The following is a 14339-nucleotide window of genomic DNA, read 5'->3' as shown; positions in this document are numbered from 1 at the left end:
TGCGCCTACCGTATGGGCTCGTTTTCGTCGTGACACCTGCCGAACAAAATGCGTCGAGACTCCTTTCACTACATGACATTTATGTAGTGTTTTTGTCCGAAGCGGCTGCAAGCAACATCGTGGCTTTGTGGTAAGACACCTGCATGCCACGCGAACGGCCCGGGTTCGATCCTCACTGGGACCAAAGATTTTATCGTTTATTTTATTTGCTACTTTCTCGATTTTTCGCTCACGGATGATTTTTCGCTCACAACCAACGGTGCCGACGCCGACAGCGGAATTTCTGCGACACGAGCTCTCTAACGCTACCGCGTTAAAATGCCCTATAGAGGTGGCATTTTTACAGCGAAGCTTTATGTAGCTATAGTCGGTTACAACCTAAAAAATAAGTGTAGGCGCCAGATAAAGTTGCATATACCCCATCCAATTACGGTGTGTCATTTCACTGACGTCAAGAAGCTATGCGTAATTCACGTGGGTGATCTTTCCATAGAGACATGCCTTAGTGTCCCTAGCTTTCAGTAGAAAAAATTCGCCGGATCCCACTCATTTTGGGACTCGATGTCATGCGAAGCTGTAGTCGATTAGCGGCCTATGCCGATTTTTTTATCGCTTTGAGTCAAGCGTTGCGAGTGCGACCGACTTCTTTGTGCAGTTTGAATATTTGTGCGTATATCGTGGTCAGGCCCGTAGGGAGTAATTTTTTCGGGGCGGTGGGGGGCGGGGGAGGGAGCTCTTCCTGAAGGCCTTCACTATTTGAGGAAAGTACTTATTTGTTTAACGTAGGTCACCACCTTCGAGAAAAAATTTACAGTTGCAGTCCAATAGTTATAATTATGGTTTCGGCTTGTAGAGCGTAGGAAAATTTAAATTTTAGAATGATTAAACTGCTAAAAATGTAAAACACAAAATTTATAAAAATCAAAATCTGACAAAATATGCATGTTGCGCCAACAAACATAACTACAAAATGGTTGGTGCGAATAAAACGCGACTTGGCAGGTACGTACAGAGGACACTTTCCTGTGCATCTAACTTCCACGATTACCCCATCTCTAATCTAAGGCGCGTTATCGTAAAAAGAATAAAGAATTTATATTTGACTGGTTTGTTTTGCACACAATTGGTCATAGTACAAAATGTTACAGCTCATTTTCAATAATTTTGCTTGAATGCACAACTCAACCTACAAAGAAATAGTATGAAAAATTGTATGTAAATATTTATCAGAAGGAAAGTTATCACTGTTCGCGTAATTGCAGGATGCAAGATATCATGTTTTCAGAAAAATGGCTTTAAATATTTCAGTCGAATGTACATATAACAAAGAAACATTCAATATGTCTCAAATTCTCCATGATCATAGCTTGGGACCTCATCTGAGGCGGCGCATGCTCCTTTTGAGCAAGCACATATATTTTTTCTAGCTCATTTTGCGTCTTCAGCTGACTCTCATCTATGTGCGCAACAGCGGGTCCACTCTTGGTATATTGATTCCATAACTTGCGTTGATGCTTCCTTTTTGTCCTATACTTGCAATATTTCATGGAGTACTATAACTTTCTCCTTGAAAGGCCACAACTGAGTCCAAGAGCTCAAAGTGGTGTACGAAAAAGCACAGAGAGCCGAGCGAAAACGCGCGCAACCTAAACAACAGAGTGCCGCAGCCGTGTAGTGGAATTGTTCAAAGAAAAAAAAAAACCGGCAGATCTCACGCACTGTGGGAATCGATGTAATGCGAAGCAGCCAGCAAAGAGCTGCATACATCGCCTTGTTTGTCATTGAGCCAAATGAAATCATTGATGCCATGACATCTAGTTCACTATATATCCCATGTGTGCCATGCATGCATGCATGCACAATCTGGTATATACTATGCTTATGAAACGTATATTCTGGTATATACAATGCATGACCCGTCATTTATGTTCATCACGCACTCGTGTATTGTCATACATTTTTGGTATATATCTAGTTAACAAAACGGCCGGAAGCGCACCATGACAGTGTCATGAAAATCATACCGTACATGGCATGCATATAACATAATTCGCATGTTAGGACCTGCCATTTATGTTCGTCATACAGTCACATCGCGCAATACCAATTTTGGTATATAACAAACGAGCCAAATGGCCGCGAGTGCACCATGAGTATGACATGTAAACCATGCCATACATGACATGCATATCATGGTTTTCATGTTTCCACCTGTCACTTATAATCGCCATACAGTCACATCGCACAATACGAACGTTGCTGTACATCAAGCGAGCGAAAAAGCCGCGAGTGCGCCATGAGCGTGACATGTAAATCACGTCGTACATGTCATGCTTCTCATGATTTTCATGTTACCACCTCTCACGTTCGTCGTACAGTTGCGTCGCGCACTACCAGTTTTGGTGTATGTCAAGCTAGCAAAACGACCGCGAATGCACCATGGGCGTGGCATGTAAATCATCACATGCATGTCATGGTTTTCATGTTACCAACTGTTATTCACGCTCTTCATACAGTCACATCGCGTAATATAAACTTTGGTGTAAATCAATCTAGCGAAACGGCCGCGAGCGCACCTTGAGCGTGGCATGTCATTCATGTCGTACATGACTTGCATGTCATGGTTTCCACATTATCACCTCTCATTTATGTTCGTCAAACAGTCGCGTCGCGCAATACCAATTTGGGTGCATATCAATCTAGCGAAACGGCCGCGAGCGCACCTTGAGCGTGGCATGTAAATCATGTCGTACACGACTTGCATGTCATGATTTCCACGTTACCACCTCTCATTTACGTTCGTCATACAGTCGCGTCGCGCAATACCAATTTTTGTTTATATCAAGCTAGCGAAACGGCCGCGAATGCACCATGAGCATGGCATGTAAATCATGAAACACATCACATGCATGTCATGGTTTTCATGTTACCACCTCTTATTCATGTTCTTCATACAGTCACATCGCGCTATACCAATTTTGGTGTATATCAAGCTAGCGAAACGGCCGCGATTGCACCATGAGCGTGGCATGTAAATCATGTCGTACATGACTTGCATGTCATGATTTTTATGTTACCACCTCTAATTTAAGTTCGTCGTACAGTCCCGTCGCGCAATACCAATTTTGATGTAGATCAAGCTAGCGAAACGGCCGCGAATGCACCATGAGCGTGGCATGTAAATCATGACATGCATGTCTTGGTTTTAACTGCGAAGCATTTCTTAGCGAACCTCAGGCACTTTGGACGTTTCTATCTACGTATCCATCTATCTATCTATCTATCTATCTAGCCGCCTATGTCTGGGCGCTCTCCTGGTCGTCTCCATAACTTCTAATGTACCAAAATTGACATAGCAGGGGATCATTGTATGGTGAACACGATTCACTGGTCATGACATGAATAACGCAGAATACCTGTCGCGTACGTCATGAAACCCTTTCTCTCAGTCACGTGTGGCACATACCCGCATAACAGATTTTACATTATGCGGGTATGTGCCACAGGTGATACAAAGTCTCAACCAACACAGTAAACGCGAACACACACATTGACACGCAAGGAAAGTGATAATAATAATTGTTGGGGCTTTATTTTGACCATCTGGTATACATTAACGTGCACCGAGATCGCACACTACACGGGCATCTAGCATTTTGCATCCATCGAAATGCGACCGCCGCGGCTGGGGTCGAACCGGCGACCTTCTGGTTAGCAGCCGAGCACCGTAACCGCTACACCACAGCGGCGAACGCAAGGAAGTGAGGAAGCTAAAGACAGAACAACCCTTGAACACGCTCAACTACCATGCAGTCGACCACGTCGATTACGCAAAAATCGGGGTCAATGCTTCCTACAATAATTCTGCTGAGAGAACCAGGCCTCTCATCATTACTGGTGACTTTAACATTGACTTATCAAGACCAAACAACGCCTGGTCTTTATACTGCGTGAAAGACGGCTTGAATGTGGACAGGGCATCAAAAGACCTCGCGGCCACGTGCAGGACAGGAGGCGTCATAGATCATTTCATCATAAGAGGCATCCAGGATTTGCACCAGCTGTGCTATGTTTTTTACTTAACTACACTGAGACCCCTCGTAGGTGCGATCACGAACGGATCCGATTAACAAGTCCGGTCCAGCTGCTGGTGCTCAGTGATCACGGTGATGATGACATTGTTCAAGAACTGTCAAGAACCCCTTCTACACATACACGCGGGTTCGTGAAATGTGCGTGCGTTCCCGTCATAACAGATAAGTATAAGCATAACCGCTGTAACGCAACTGGAACAACTGCAACTGTGACTGTAACGTACGTGCAGTGCACCTGCGTGTGCCACTCGGCTGTGTGTATATCCAGGAGAACTTTGCTGAATGAAGCTTAATTGCGAGTAACGACTGTCCGGTGCATTTGTGTTTCTTCTTTGTGCTCTTCGGATTCGCGCTATCTAGTATTGAAGAATGTAAGCACTACATATCAGCTTACCGCGGCTGGTGATGATAACACCCATGTTGCTGTTGGCATCGTTACGCAACTCTAACCAACTGATTATATAATACATATACGACTTTTCAGCATATATGAGTGTGTTTATACCACTTCCACGTTTCTCTAGCGTCATTCCGTAAACTTTCGCTCAACATGAAAAATTATGCCACAGTCACCATCCCGCGCCTGCTTCGCATAACATCGATTCCCACGGTACGTGGGATCTGCCGATTTTTTTTATGTTATCAAGTGTTATTCGTGTTCTTCATACAGTCACATCGTGCAATACCAATTTTGGTGTATATCGATCTAACGAAACGGCCACGAGCGCCCCATATAAGTCATGTCGTCCCTACTGAAACGTTCCGTATAAAATCGTATGGAAAAAATATGGACTCCATACAGTTTCCTTATGAGAGATACGGAAAAAATATGGAATTTTATGGAAGCATACGGAAGTTGTATGGTATATACGGAAAGTTCATTATGGAAAATATGGAAGGATAAGGAAATTTTACGGAGTGTATGGAAAGTTCCTTATGGAAAATATGGAAGGATAAGGACATTTTATGGAGTGTACGGAAACTTTCATAAGGAAGATGTGGAAACCTAAGGTGTTATGGAAACGTACGGAGTTTGTAAGGTGCATACGGAAAATCGTCATAAGTGTATGGAAAGAGTGTGTATTGTGGCCTATGCGGAAAATGTATAACTTGTGCAGATACATTTTCACTGGTAAGGAAATCCGAGCTATTGTTGGTACGAATGCATTGTGGAATAGCGCAAATAAGACACAAGGACACAGGCGAGTGCCTGTATCATCTCACTCGCCTGTGTCAATGTGCACTATTTGTGCTATTCGAGAATGGATACAACTTCTGCAGATGACTGTGTGCAATACCCCTGTCACACGGCAAATCTAATATCATTTACAGCGAATGACATTAAGTTAATGTCATTTTACCTGTGTGCTGTCACACGATGAAAAGAAATGAAGGAAACAAGCATAAATTTAAGGGCCCGTTTTCTTTGTTAGACACAATATTATTGAGAACTAACACTCAATGAGAACACGTCAATATTGATAAGAACTGTTAGTTCTCATTCATATTGGCGAAAACAAATGTCATTTTAAAATGATGACCATGACCTTAGCCCTCCTGAGCCGTGACTTTGGGAGCAATAAAAATCTATGAAAACATGCTTGACATACGCGTAGTACCAAAAATAATTTTTTATCACTAAAAGGTGCTCCTAGAATATAAACGCAGCCATTTTACACAACTTGCCACAGCTGCACGACACGAACGAGGTCAAGCCAAGAGCCAATTGAAAAGCAACGTGGCCAACAACTGACCTGGCTGCAGAGCTGCAGCAATTTCGTGTAACCACCGCCTCAATCACCACAACATGAGCAATCGGACGATCAACACCCGCGATACAGGCAAAAACGACAGCAGAGCACAAATGAACATGGCCGGCGCCCCCCTCCCAATTATGCCAGCACCCCCTCGGGGGGGGGGGCGCTGACATTGCGCCCCCCCCCCGAGTCGCAGCGCCTCCTTCCCTATTATGTCAATGTGTGGAACTGACTTTGCGCCCCCCTCTTAGGTGAATAGGGGGGGGGGCGGCCGCCCCCCCCCCTTGTGCGCACGCTTATGATAAGGAGAATGCGTGGGCGCACTGGTGAAATTCAGTGGAACCCATTCGTGTGATACGCATGTGCGGAAAACATTTGTACGGCAGAAGTGAAAATTTTTTAGCGCATAAGCTTCTCTATCAAATATGCAGAATATTTATTTATTTATTTCTGAATACTGCAATATTAAAAGATCATATTAAGGCGATTAAAAAATAAAGATATGGAGGCTTGAATAAACAAACAAGGCACAGTAATTAATGCAGGAATAAGAATTATATATATGCAAAAGTATAAAAACACAAATAGACGTACCAGCACAAAAATATAACCCAACACGAGTATTCACTCATGTTCATAGTCGTCTGTACGGTATGATGTTCATACTCACGTGTACTCACACCCCTCAACACTCACCCATACTCAGACTCACGGCTTCTCACACCATTGAGTATTCACATGGTGTCTATTCTCGAAGACTCTTACTGACACCTACTCACACCGATGTCTATTCACTCACGTTAATACTCACGTCTAATCCCACCCGTCAACACTCACTCATGCCTACTCTTATTGATGAATATTAACTCATGTTCATACTCATGCCTACTCCCACCCCTCAACACTCACTCATACTCACACTCATGCCTACTCACACCGATAAATATTCACTCATGTTCATACACACATCTCACATCCCTCATCACTGGTTCATACTCACACTCACGAGTACTCACTCATGTTTATACTCACACCGAACCACACTCATTGATACTCACTCACGTCCATACTGCACACCGACTCACACTCATGAGTAACCACTCAGGCTCATACTCAGGTTTGCTTACGCCCCTTGTCACTCACTCGTAATCACACTCACGCCTTTCAAATGACTGTGAGTGTGTGTACTCATGAGCATAGGTCGGCAAAAAATGTGGAGTTCACTCAGGCTCACTCACCAAGCATATTTTGCCTTTAGTGCTCACTAGAATTCAGACTCACCAAAATTTTTCTAAACCAGACTCACTCGGACTCAGACTCCCTGAAAATTTTCTCAACCGGGCTCACTCGGTCTCAGATTCACTAAAATATTACTCAACCTGACTCACTCAGACTCAGACTCACGGCTCGATCTGAGTCTGAGTCGACTCATTAGTGAGTTTGCCGACCTATGCTTATGAGTGAGTATGCCGAGCTGATTTTCACAACTTCTCCAGGTAAAAGACCTGTATACGCATTGATGGTTGCAAATGATTCAGTTCAACAAAAGTGAGTTTTGTATTCATAAAAATATTTGTCTATGTTCATGGATTGGTTACCAGAAACTGTACAAGGTGGGCTGAAAGTAACATGTCTTAAAGTAAGTCAATGAAGTTCTTTAGCTGCGGTTAAGCACAGCGTGAAATTACTAGTTTAACCCATTGTAGTAGCACATGAACACTGGCAACAAAGACACATTCTCTTTGCCATAAAATGACTCCACAAAAACTTTTTCTTTTGTCATAATTGTGTGTTATTGAACTTCTTGTATTCTCAGTATTAAACCAACAATGACTGCAATCAAAGAAGACCCAGTGGCCTGTAGGCGTTGCTGTTCGGAAAGATTCACATTGAACAAGCACATTCTCTGAAGTAGTATTAGGCATACTTCCTTCATTTTATATCTATGTGTACGTCATAAGAACATACTCAGAGTCACCTTATAATATTGCTTGCACACACTTAAGTTCTGCCTAAAAGCCCACATTAAATATATATGATATATCAGAGATCATGATTTAAGGTATACACGTGTAAATCGTTCGTAAACTAGTGGTGCTACCTGCGTGTCCTCTCTATATGATGCAATTTTAACTTCTCTGAGACACTGGTCTTAATTAAACACGTTTTCTTACATATTGTGATATGCATACGCACAGTGTTGTACATATGAATACTTCATCATGAAACAAATGTATGCAGTTTTTGTTTAAAAGCTTCACTCTCAACCATTTAGTTGCTCAAAAGGGGTTTAAGAGCACACATGTGTTTACATAGTTCAGCCATAAAGGAAGTGTTGATGTACTCAAATCTGTTGCACTTCTGATCCTACTACTGTAATACCTTTGTCATCAGCTGGTTATACAGCTGAATAAGTGCCTGATCTTTTTTTTACATGTTGTCGTATGTGCTAATAAGTAAGAAGTGCTGTTCAAATCTCAAGTGATCAATAACACATAACATCGTCATACTGATGCTCACTGTCGAAGATCCCAAACCACATGTCGAGCTGCTTGGTTATCAGTTTTCATGCAAGTTATCAACTAGCCAACTGTAAAATAAAGACATATGAAGCAAATTTGCCTCTCTGCTCTACTTTCCTATAGACCCTGGGTGTCGATGCACGTGATTAATACCTATTTATACTACAAGGGTACATAAAATGAAACATAAAATAAAAAGAGATAAAAGACGAAAGAAAGGCAGGCAGGTTAACCAGGTTGAACTGACTTGCTGCCCTACAGTGGGAGGGAGGGTGATCAGAAAAAGAATTACTCATGAAAGCACAAGGGATGTGTACGCACACATAACAGTGTTCATCATTGATGCACCTATGAGGACTCACGTTCGTACTCGACACCTACTCACTCACATTCATACTCACGCCAACTCACTCTGATGTGTACTTACTCACGTTCATACTCAGGTTTGCTCATGCCCCTCATCACTCACTCGTACTCACAGTCATGCTTTCAAATGAGTGTGTGTACTCACAAGTGAGTAGTATGCCAAGCCGTAGTCGTCATATCTACTGTAGGTAAGAGACCTATATACTCAAGATGGTTGTAAGTGATTAAGTTCGACAGAAGTGAGTTTAGTATTGAGAAAAATATTGTATATATTCATGGATTGGCTACCCAGAAACTTTACAAGGTGGGCTGTAGTAGGATGTCCTAGAAGTAAGTGACTGAACGTTATTTAGGTGCAGGGTAAGCACAGCAATGAAATTATTCGTTTAACCTTTGTAGTAGGCACATTTGAACTGGCATACAAAGACACGTTGCATAATTGTCATAAAATGACTTCATGAACACTGTTCTTCATTTGTCATAGTGTGGTGTCGTTATTGAACTTCTGGTATTTCTCGGTGATTAGAAGCAACAAAGACTTCAACCAAAGAAGCCCAGTGACCTGTAGGCTTTTGCTAATTGAAAAGATTCACATTGAACAAGCACTTTGCCTTAGCAGTATTAGGCAGTACTTCCTGCATATATACGTCATGAGAGCATACTCAGAATCACCTTAATATGTCACTTGCACGCACTTAACTTCTGCCTAAGGATCATAATAATGTATCTCAGTGTAAGGACCGAGTGGGTTCGTCACGTTTGCGAGTGCGTGCTCAACGGGACGGGCGACAAGAGAATACGCACGAATGAGTTGGATCAACTTTTAGGACAGGTATACTAGGGCCGATGACGAAAAACAGCACGGAGATAAACACACATAATTATCTGAAAGTCTTAACCGCGGAATGTCCGTTCAAGGTAGCAAGAAAACGAAGTCTCACGACTCGTAGACGACGTTGCCTTGGCGAGGGTCAGTCCACATGTGGCGACGAGTGTCGTTGAAGGCAGCCAGGCACGCAGGTGCGCGTCACAGACAAGGCCTCCGAAGGCCTCCAGTTTGATCACGGCCTTGCGCCGTCCCAGGTGGCTACGGTGTTCAGGAACTCGTGACGCCTCCCGCCGACACAGCAGGAGCCGCGCCCTGTACCGGCGCCTCAGGCAGGTAGCTCGGCTCCCCAGGTCTTACCGAGAACAGCAGGAGGAGCTCCCCGACAGCGCCCTGGTCCGGCACGTCCTCGCTGGAGCACCGCCAACGCCCGAAACACCGGAAAGCACCAGTCCTCGCCGAGCACGGCCACGACGAACTTCTCGGACAGCGCCCTGGTCCGGCGTGTCCTTCGGCTTGCTTCGCTCAGCCCTCTGCGCGTTCCACACGCGCCTCTCTTCTTTTTCGTCTTCTTTTTTCTTGTGCTGCCGCCGCGCGTGCCACCTGTCCCTGGCTCGCCTTCATGTCGCCGTCGTCTTCACCCTCACAATTCCGCACAAACATCTCAAAATTCACAAACATCTAAATTTCTTTCAGAAATTCCCTTCATTCACTACAATTATCCCCCCACTCAAGAAAGTGTTTCGGCACACAACTTTTCCACAGTCATCAAGTCCAACAACACACAAGGACAAATTTACATAATTGCACCTCTTTGCGATAGTTCTGAGCAAATGTCAGCACACCTTCGTTCTAACAGGCACTATCGGTAACGGGGGTGTGTTTCCTTTTCCTCATATCTTTTGAGGAGTTAGCGTGAAATAAGCTAACTCGCGAACCTAGGTCTAATAGATAATCCCAGTCGTTGCGTCTCTCGACGACTGTAAAGGGACCTTTCCATGTGAGGAGTAGCCTATTTTTCTCCGATGGAAGGAGCAGCAACACTCTATCCCCTGCATACAGCTCTCGAGGTCTTTTTTTTCTTTCTGTCAAAATACTTTTTTTGTGAAGCTTTTGTTTTCGGACCTCTTCTTGGGCAATCTTGCAGGTGTTCTGCAACCTCTCTTGTAGCTTGGTGACATCTCTGTACGCGGTCTTGATCTCACAATCGACGTTTTCGGCTGCCCACATTCCTTAAGTATGGACATTGGGCCACGCACGAATCGTCCGTAAAGGATCAAATGGCGAAAAACTAAGGCTTGCTTGCGGGACCTCGCGATAAGCGAACAGTATGGAGCCAAGTACCTGTCCCATTGTTTTAGGCACTCCTGACACATTCGCCGAATCATCCGTTTGAGGGTCCCATTGACGTTTTCAACAAGCCGTTCACCATGGGATGGTACGGCGTAGTGGGGAGTTGTCTAAACGACATTAATCGTCCCAGTTCTTGCATCAGACGAGATGTAAATGACTTGCCACAGTCACTCACGATTTCCCGTGGGACTCCAACGCGAGCGAACATTTCTAGTAGCGCTTCTGCTACTCGCTCCGTTTCAATGCTTGGCAAGGCTACCGCATCAGGGTAGCGCGTGGCAATGTCTATCATGGTTAAAACGTATCTATTTCCTTTTTCCGAAGTTGGGGACAGAGGACCGATAAGATCGATCGCACTCGATGAAATGGTTTTGATATGGCATATTACCAGATCAACACGACCCACGAGGTGCTTGGGTACTGTACGTTGACATATGTCACACGATTTTACAAAGCGTGTGACATCCGCTTGTACTCCAGGCCAATAAACTCCTCAAGGACTCGGTCTATGGTCCTCTTTTGTCCTGATGCCCAGCAAGCAATCCCTCGTGTGCCATCTTCATTACTGTGGCCCGTAGCTTCTTCGGAACTACCAGTTGCTCAAGGTCACGCCGTTCCGCAGTCTGGTAATGCCGGAAAAGGATGCCATGGACCAGCACGAACTTGGTATAGCTCGTTTCTTGACGTTGTCGTTTGGTCCAATGCCTGGAACAGCCTCCAGTGTCTGATCCGTGTCTGCAATTGCCGAAGTTCTTCGGGCTGACGTTTAAGGGGTCAACTTGCGGTGCAGTATATTTTTGCAGCTTTCCCGCCCTCTTTCCTGCAGCGGCCGTCACTTCCCCACTCTGTACTTCACGCTTTTTCTCTGTATCCTTGGCTTCCTCTTTCGATGAATTTGCTTGCTTGGAATCATGATCCGCCATTGGGACAGCACCTTCGATGTTGCCAAGGAGACCTCGTACAGAGGGTTCTCCATACAAACGGCACGAGCAACTCCTCTGAAGAACGGGATCAATAATACTTCAGCCTCCGGCAAACTCTTTTCAGACCGTCGAGTAGGCGTATAACGCGGTGATTACCAGTCAGCTTGGAGTCGGAACGAGGGACCGTTTCACTACACCGTGTTGCAGCCGTTGTCTCGCAAGACCGTCACCAAGTCCCCTCAAGACGACCAATACCGTCGGCATCTTTTCCAGCGCTCCACAGCCGTTGTACTGCTTTGAGCAGCGTCAAGCACGTTATCACTGTTGCGTGCACCTTGTTGCGGAGGCTTCAGTTTTTCCGGGTCACTCTGCACCTCATGTCTTAGAAGTGGCATGAAGCTTCACCATGTCTGCCAGAGCCGGTGGGACCATATCGGCGCTGTGACCTGTCTTCTTGCATTTCCAGCATGGTGGCTTCGGTGCCCTCGTCTAGTCCAGCAGTCGGACTTTATGTCCCGGCTTGCTGCAGAGAAAGCAGACAGGCTTTCCTTGCTCTCTGTCGTCACAGCTGCTTTATAATGGCCTGCGGCTTCCCCTTCTTCTTCTTTTCCGTCCTTGCCTCTAGCAGATTTATGATGCCTTGCACTTCCAAGTACTGGTCAGCTGTCTTTGCCAGTGTGTCAAGGTCATCACATCCTCTTTTCCTTCAGAAAGATCGCCAGTTTTTCTTCGCAGCGTCGTAAAACTGCTCAGACACGATTTGTCCCGCAGCGCTCATATGTCTTTGCTGTTTTGGCTAACTCTTGCCAGTGGTCAAAGTATCCTAGAAGACGGCCAGCAAACTGCCGTGCGGTCTCAGCATTTTCAGGCTTGGAATCCCGGAACTTCACACGGTACCCTTCTTCCGTGTAGCGGAACCGCTGCAGTAGCGTCTGCTTCAGCTTGGCATAATCGGTAGCGTCTTCCGCGGACATCGGACCTACTGCCGTAGTGCTTCGCCCGTCAGGCAAAGACTCAAAGACAAGGCCCCCTTGTCTTGTGCCAAACCTTGACTAGCGCTACTCTCTCAAACCTCTGTATGTACATCTAGTTCATCCCTCTCCTCGTTATAGGGAGGGATCATCTTATGGGGCTGCGAAACTCTGACCCCCACCTTCTCGCTGCCTACGGTGGTTCTCGGACTCAACCGCTCTGCCTCTAACACACGCCTTCGCTCTTCTAGGAGCGCCCGTTCCGCTCCATACGCGCCAACTCTCGCGCGTGTTCCTCCTGCGCCGCTACCCTCGCTTCTTCGCGCTCCTTAGCTCGCTGATCCCTCATGTCCTTCTGCTCTGCGCTAACCCATGCCTGCAAGGCCTCTCCAGTGAGTCCCATCTCCTTCCTAACTCAACGAGCGTTCTCTTTTCGTCCATTGCCGCCACCACACAAGCAACGTGAGCCTCTAAGGTGTACGGAAGAGCTTGGTCCTGTCGCGGACGCCAGAAAATTGTAAGGACCGAGTGGTGGTTCGTCACGTTTGCGAGTGCGTGGCTCAACGGGACGGGCGACAAGAGAATACGCACGAATGAGTTTGGATCAACATTTATAGGGACAGGTATACTAGGGACGATGACGAAAAACAGCACGGAGATAACACACATAAATTAATCTGAAAGTCTTAACCGCGGAATGTCCGTTCAGGTAGCAGGAACTCAGTCTCGTAGACTCGTTGCTTGCGCACGGTCAGCCCGCCATGTCAGCGACGAGTGCGACGTTGAAGGCAAGCCCAGGCACGCAGGTGACGCGTCACAAGACAAGGCCTCCGGAAGGCCTCCAGTTTGATCACGGCCTTGCGCCGTCCCAGGTGGCGACGGTGTTCAGGAACTCGTGACGCCTGCCCGCCGACACAGCAGGAGCCGCGCCCTGTACCGGCAGCCTCAGGCAGGTAGCTCGGCTCCCCAGGTCTTACCGAGAACAGGCAGGAGGAGCTCCCCGGACAGCGCCCTGGTCCGCACGTCCTCGCTGGAGCCACCGCCAACGCCCGAAACACCGGGAAAGCACCAGTCCTCGCCGAGCACGGCCACGACGAACTTCTCGGACAGCGCCCTGGTCCGGCGTGTCCTTCGCTTGCTTCGCTCAGCCCTCTGCGCGTTCCACACCGCTCCTTCTTTTTCGTCTTCTTTTTTCTTGTGCTGCCGCCGCGCGTGCCACCTGTCCCTGGCTCGCCTTCATGTCGCCGTCGTCTTCACCTCACACCATTCCGCCAAACATTCAAATTCTCACAAACATTCTAAATATTTCTTTCAGAATTCTCTTCATTCACTACACTCAGGGATCCCAATTTGAGGTAGCAAGTGTACGTGGTTTAAAGACTAGTAGTGCTACCTTGTGTCCCTGTAATATGATGCCATTTAAAACTTCTCTGGAACTGGTTTTGGTGAAATACGTTTTCTTCCACGACGTACCACGCGTGTGCACAGTGTCATGCGTATGAAAACTTTATATAAGAGACAAACGTA

The sequence above is a fragment of the Rhipicephalus sanguineus genome, chromosome 10 (assembly GCF_013339695.2).
Source record: "Rhipicephalus sanguineus isolate Rsan-2018 chromosome 10, BIME_Rsan_1.4, whole genome shotgun sequence".
Lineage (NCBI taxonomy): Eukaryota > Metazoa > Arthropoda > Arachnida > Ixodida > Ixodidae > Rhipicephalus > Rhipicephalus sanguineus.
The sequence above is the reverse complement of the archived record's forward strand: the minus strand, read 5'-3'. Positions refer to the sequence as shown.